Raw genomic sequence first — 6854 nt, 5'->3', positions numbered from 1 at the left:
TCAGTATTGCGAAATGCTACCTCACCTGTCTTTTTTGGCTCTAATATAACTGCGCTGGATCAGCATCGCGGAGAGTTTTTGGATCTGTCGCGTTTTTTCATCGCTCGCTGCGGCTACCCAAAATAAAACAATGAGAACTATTTGTTGATCACCAATATCGACAGCTTAGCACAACAAACTCACCGCTGAAACAATTCTTGAACAAGACGTTTGCATGGGCAAATTACCGTAATTACCCGATTCTAACGCGCACTATTTTTTCGGGTAAACAGGTCGAAAAATCGCATGCGCGTTAGAATCGGATACGAAACCGATACTGCCGAAACAACGGAAATTTCGTCCCGCCCGTCGCCATCGCCATCTCAAGATGGCGCCAAAGCTTTTAGCAACGATTTTTCGGACGCAGGGAGCAAAGGCGCCCAGGCTTTTCTATTGGTGTTCACACAAACCGTCAAATCGTTCCACTTGCGCGCTTGATAACAGCAGTGGCAGCAGCGGCTCTCACCCGTTCAAAACGAGCGGTCGGCTGAAGCGTGCGCCTCTGGAGAAGCTCGCAGGATGGGCGTGCGAGGCGTGGGCCATGATTCCATCGACCATGGTTGAACGTCCGTTATGAAGTGTGGCATCGCGAACGCGCTTGACGCCACCAAGAACGAGATGTTGTGGTCAGCGGAGAGCGACGAGGAGTGAGATGAGTGAGATTACTTCGAGAAATAAATCGCCCGTTTCTCTCACATTCGTTTTCCTTGCTCACAAAGTTCCGTGCGCGTTACAATCGGAGGTGCAAGTTTTTACGGTTTTTTTGCCGGGAAAATCGGGTGCGCGTTAGAATCGGGGGCGCGTTAGAATCGGGTAATTACGGTATTTCTAAATTACTAAATCGGATGGCAATGTTTATACTTGTCAACATTGTTGAACAAAAAGAAAGCATTAGGTATATTTGAGGCAAGAATCAGCACATTGTTGTATTGTTATTTTATTAAAAATACATAGTTGCTGGATTTTTGCGAATAAAAAATGCCCCCTGAAAAAAATGTTTGACCAACACCACACCAGGCAAAGACCGAATACACAACGAGCTACTCCGTAAGCTCAACCCCGAATGCACAGCCGCACTGCTTGACTATTTTAATCATTGCTGGACAACCAAGAACCAACTATCTGCCCCCTGAATGGAAACATGCCGAAATCACGCTCATTCCGAAGCCCGGGAAGCCAGTCACCCTAGAAAATCTTCGTCCCATATCTTTAACATATTGTGTAGGCAAGTTATACGAACAGCTAGTTAATAATCGGCTCACAGCGTACCTCGAAGAAAACAGCTTACTACCTCATACCATGTTTGGCTTCCGCACACACCTATCCTCGCCAGACATCCTGTAACAGCTAAAAGACGAAGTCCTTACACCGCTGAGCTCACAAACCAAACGCGCTATCCTAGCCCTGGACATTAAAGGAGCCTTTGACAATGTATCACACCAGGCTATACTCTAAGGACTCCAATTAACTAACTGCGGCACACGTATATACAATTACATACAAAACTTTCTTACCGATTGCACAGCCAACGTCAACCTCGGCCCCATCCGATCCATCTCCTTTCGTGCCCGACCGCGTGGTACACCCCAGGGGTCAGTCATTTCCCCACTCCTCTTTAATCTTGACCTGCTACAACTTCCGCCACTTCTACAACAAATTTCACACATACAATACGCACTTTATGCAGACGATCTCACTATTTGGACCACAGGGGGTTTGATTGGGGAACAACAAGACGCCCTCCAAGAAGCCATTGACATCACCGACAACTACCTTACAGCCGCGGCCTCAACTGTGCACCAGAAAAATATGCCCTCCTTGTCCTCCAAAAACGCACGCAGGGCCGTAAACGACAACCCCTCCCACACCCACAATTAGGCCTACATGGCACTCCCATCCTAACCACCCCTACAATTCGTGTTCTGGGACTTACTATCCAATCAGACGGCGCAGGCATTTCTTCTATTCATAAATTACAAGGAACGCTATTACAAATCACACACCTAATCAAACGCATTGCTAATCGTCGACAATGACTGAAAGAAAATGACCTCTTGCGCCTAGCTCATTCAAGCCCTACTAATTAGCTGCATCACATACGGAACTCCATATTTTGGCTATCAAAAATAGTGAAATCCAAAAACTCGACATAACCATCCGGCAAGCCTATAAATTAGCACTAGGGCTACCGCCGACAACTTCCACTGCCAAATTACTAGATGGGATTTCATAACACCTGGGACGAACTTCGAGAGGCCCATCATGTCAACCAGATCGAACTGCTCAAGCTCTCCCACACTGGCTGTCACCTCCTCCGTCGCCTCGGCTACCAACTACCTGCCACCCATCACCCCCGCCAACGCATCCCTCTGGAACTACGCGATTGCATCTCCGTCTCCCCCATACCCAAGAATATGCACCCCCTTCATAACCCGGGTCGCCGACAAGCCCAGATTCGAATGCTTCGCAAAATGCTTCAAGTTAAGCCGGGAGACATCCGCTACGTTGACGCCACCAAATATGCCGATAAACCAGCCTTCACAATTTCAACAGTAGACCACCGAAGAATTGAACTGACTTCCGCAAGAGTAATTGGCAACGACTCCACAACTGCAGAAGAAATTGCAATACCCCTCGCAGCCACTACATCTCAAGACATTATCACCATAGTCACAGATTCGCAAGATGCCTGTCGCCATTACAGCGCCGGTCACATTGCTCCCTTAGCCCTCCGCATCCTACAGTCCATCCCTAACCCTCCTTACCTCTACATTCTCTGGACCCCGGGACATGAGTCTCTGGAGGAGAATGAAGCGGCTCATGCTGCCGCCCGAGCGCATATCTACCGGGCGTTCCGCTCCAACATCCAGCGTCACCGTCGGAAGCATAGTATTCTATACCTCAAAAATTCAAAGACATCCTCCGCCACTACCGCCTCGAACGTCGCATCTTTCCCCCACCCCACGACAAGTTGACTAAGGAAGAAGCCACTACCTACCGCCGCCTTCAAACCAACACCTACCCGCACGGCACCCTCCTCCACGCCATCCACCCCACCTCCTACTCCGCCACCTGCAAGTACTGTACCCAACCCTGCACACTCTACCATATGATTTGGGCGTGCTCCCACGCACCACCCATCCCCCTATTCCCTCCCCCAACCATGAGCAGTGGGAAGGCATGCTAGCCAGCACGGACCCCGGCGATCAGCTTCGGCTGGTTGAAAGGGCCCGCCTGGTAGCGACCGCCCAGGGACTTCTGGACTGAGAAGACCCCCCCTTGCCACTACTCCTGAACTAATATATGAATAGTTTATTCCTCCTCCTCCTCCTCTAAACACAAAACCCGCTCACGGCGCACCCTCGTGGCAGTGTTCCATGTTCAAAAGTATACAAAACGTTCTTTGAGAACTTCTATGGAGTTTGTCTTGCGATTAGGGAACGCCAGACAACTTTGCTGTTAACATCAGAGCTCTCGACGTTAAGTCACGGAAACTGAGCTCATTTTCTTTCAGGGTCAGTGCCGCCGAACAACACGGGGCCCTTAACGCTGCGCGTTCAAATCGTCCGCCGGTATCACCGTGGAATCACTTCCGGTGGCTGCTCGGTAAGAGTACACTGCCGACGAGGAACTACTTCAGCGCAGGTAAACCCGCGTTGTAAAGCACAACCCTTCACTGCCACACTAAATGCAATAAGAAGCTATTTTGAAAACTAAACCCAGTTTCACCTAGTGTGAAATCTGCTGGAACAGTGGAGCTGTGGTTCTCTTGTGTCGGCTCGAACGTCAACGCCTGCTCGCCCGAGAACTTCAGTGCCATCGCCGCGAAAATTCTACGGTTCGCGCACAGGAATCGACAGCTAAAGGTCGGCGGCGGGAGGTTCCCTCCCCTAGCGGGAGGGAGAGGAACCCGCCCCTGCGATATTACTACGTTCTCTGTCGGTGGGTCCGAGAACCGCTCTCAAAGAGTCCGCCGGCAGGTCCGGGTACCTGCTCCTACCTCTGCCTAACGCACGACCTTCAGCAGGCGGACAAAAGGCTCGGCATACAACAGCTCCACTGTTAAAATCGCAGTAATGTATTAGCAATGTTGTAAGTTTGTAGAATTTCAAAGCAACAACGTCGCATAATCTGATCAGCTGGTGCTCTTTCCCGAGTTATCGGGATATGTAATCATCATGGAATTTTTTTCTTACACTTACGCAGACATACTCCGTTTCTTCGCAGGGCGGATCCATCAAAGCAGTGACGCTGCTTGGTTTCTGGGTTACTATATTTTAACCACCTTATCTTATGCAGCCGGCTCCGGAATCTTTCGCCGAGCATGCATACTTGTCTATCGCGCTCCAGGTATGTAAGCTCAGCGTGCGCGCCCATCATTCGCAGCTACTGCAAACTCAATTAGGGAAAGGAAAAGAAAGCGTTCATCCTTTCTGGTGCGTGCAAAGTGAAGAAAGTGGGTGGGGTCGAGGTTAAGTGAAAGCATATGGTCTATAATACGCATATATGCGCGCCTGCAGGCACACCACCTGCTCACACGAACACGCGAACGTAACTTTTTCGTTCACTCGCTCGTTTACGCATGCACGAGCGCGCACACACGCACGCACGCACGCACGGTTTACTACTTCGCACTATCACCGACACGTTACCGTGACCAGACGCTTGGCGGTTCACATTAGAACTCCGAAAATACACATTCCCAGGCGAAAATAAGTTTTTTCTTTATTTTTTCCTCTTAAAACTTAAGGTTGGCTACATTCTTTTTTAGCGTGGGGTAATCAGAAAAAGCTGAGATGTCCGCAAAGGCATCAAGGGGAAGCAAAGTAAAAAGTAAGGTATTGCATAAAGAAAACAGTAGAAAAAGGCAAAAGCATAACAACTGACCGCTTGGAGAGAGGTGTTCGGAGATTTTATACTGTATGGGGACGAACAAGTGATATGTGACAGTACAAAGAGTACCACTGTCCGGCACTGATCACACACCAGAAACTGTACAACAAGGCCTGCAGAGCAAGAAGCGAACACAGTGATGAGACGCGACGGCGGTTGTAGTGCTGCTGCCAAAACGCAGGGTGAAAAATGGTGACTTGAAAGGCAACAATGACAGGGGCGGCGCTAGAAGCTGCTGGCGGATTGGAGTTCATTTCTCGTATTACGAAACTCAGATTACCAAGCACTCAGACCAACCATATTCCCGCAAAGGTTGGAGTTGGTAATATCACTTCGAAGAAGACCTCTCGTATCTTGAAAAAGACTTCCCCACTCAGCAAGCTGTCGCTTCCTGCCTGGTGTCGCGTCCCTAGTTGTTCCAGCCCCAGCTTGTCGGCCAGCGTTTTTAGGCCTCCAGTGAGGTTCGTGCAAGCTTGTACAGGTACTGGACATCATAGACGACCGGAAAGTAGATCATCACCTCGATGAACTCGAACTTTTCTGCCGGCAGTGGCTGGTTGGTCAGCAACTTGAGAATGTACGCCATGTCGTAGGCTCCTTGAAAGCAGATTAATTTCACGTCATCCGGAAGGACCACACCAGACACCGTGAAGTGCTGTGCAAACTTGGGCGGGTCGATGCCCTCTTTTTCGTGCCTCTCGAACTGAATGCCAGAGATGATGAGAACGTCGATGGAGTCTTGGGCACACATGTCCTCCGTTAGGGTGAACTTGAAATTGAACTGCCAGGTCCAGTAGTTCGGGGGCTTGACGGCCTTGTCCATGAAGGTGACACCTATCTGGATGATCTTGAGCATGTTCACATTGGATCGGGGGCTCTGGTAGTGGTAGTCTACTCGGCTGTGAAAGTCGCCTATAACTTTGAAAGCCACACCGGGAAACTCCGTGTCCATGGCGACAAATTTGTACCGCTGGACGACACGGCCGATGGTGCGGAGTTCTTGGTCCAGGTTGAAGGCCCAGACATCACGTAAACCGCGTGCCTCATTCGTAACTTCGAGGACGATGCGGCCGGCACCGACGAGGCTAGTAGCGTTGATGCCTGCGGAGTTCGAACGAGACATGGCTGGCATACATGCGATCTTGAAGTGACGACTCCACAGTCTATGGCACAACGACAGCCGTAGAAGCTGGTGCACGGGTTGCGTGTGCTTCTTCCGGTGCGTCCAAAGCTTGCGACCTGGGAGATGGACACTCCTTATTCAGGTCGCGATGATGCTGATAACCAATCAAACAGCCCTCACCGAACGGCCGACACGTAGTTGGCGACGACGGTGATTGCGAAAGGGACGTCGCTGCTCTCACCAACATTCAGGAGGCTTGCTTAGTCGACTAAGCAGTGCGTAAGGAGAAACAAGCTCATGGATTCGCTAAGGCAGAAGAAACGCGGGTCTTAAAGAGGCCAAACAGACGCAACAAGCGCGGTGGACGCCGGCTTGAACCAGGGTTGACACTGAACACCGATGAACGAGGGTAGGGATGATGCAAGAGTGGCGCTGCGGTCCGGACCTAATTTCCATGTTGGCTTTTATGTCATATTTACCCATGCCATTTATTGTTTGTGTGCGCATGCAAGCATAAGCTTTTTTTATGCACGTTCTCGTGAAGCTGTATTTTTCTACCTTGATAGCAGCAAGGGCACCTGCAAATCCAATAGGAACTAGTTCAGCGTTCAGTTCCATCTTGGCGTCTTCGTAGGCCAAGAGCTATGTTTCTATGATATGCTTGGACATCGTTTCCAGGGTTGTAAGCCTCCTCTCTCTTAGAGCCTGGTGATATCATAACCAGGTCCGATCGCCTACACAGGAATTTTCACCCCGACCTATTTACACTGGCCGTGTTTTGACGCAGCATCCGAGGACC

General features: G+C 50.1%; 1 pseudogene; it reads right to left on the bottom strand.

Annotated features, from left to right (window-relative positions):
• Window positions 1-4799: 4799 nt before the first annotated feature.
• Window positions 4800-6243, bottom strand: LOC144169911 (CCR4-NOT transcription complex subunit 7 pseudogene; annotated as a pseudogene).
• Between the last annotated feature and the right edge of the window lie 611 nt (window positions 6244-6854).

This window comes from Haemaphysalis longicornis, unplaced genomic scaffold, assembly GCF_048455015.1.
Source record: "Haemaphysalis longicornis isolate Haplotype H1 unplaced genomic scaffold, Haemaphysalis longicornis Haplotype H1 scaffold_1, whole genome shotgun sequence".
Taxonomy (NCBI): Eukaryota; Metazoa; Arthropoda; class Arachnida; order Ixodida; family Ixodidae; genus Haemaphysalis; species Haemaphysalis longicornis.
This window is presented reverse-complemented; position numbering and strand designations above follow the sequence as displayed.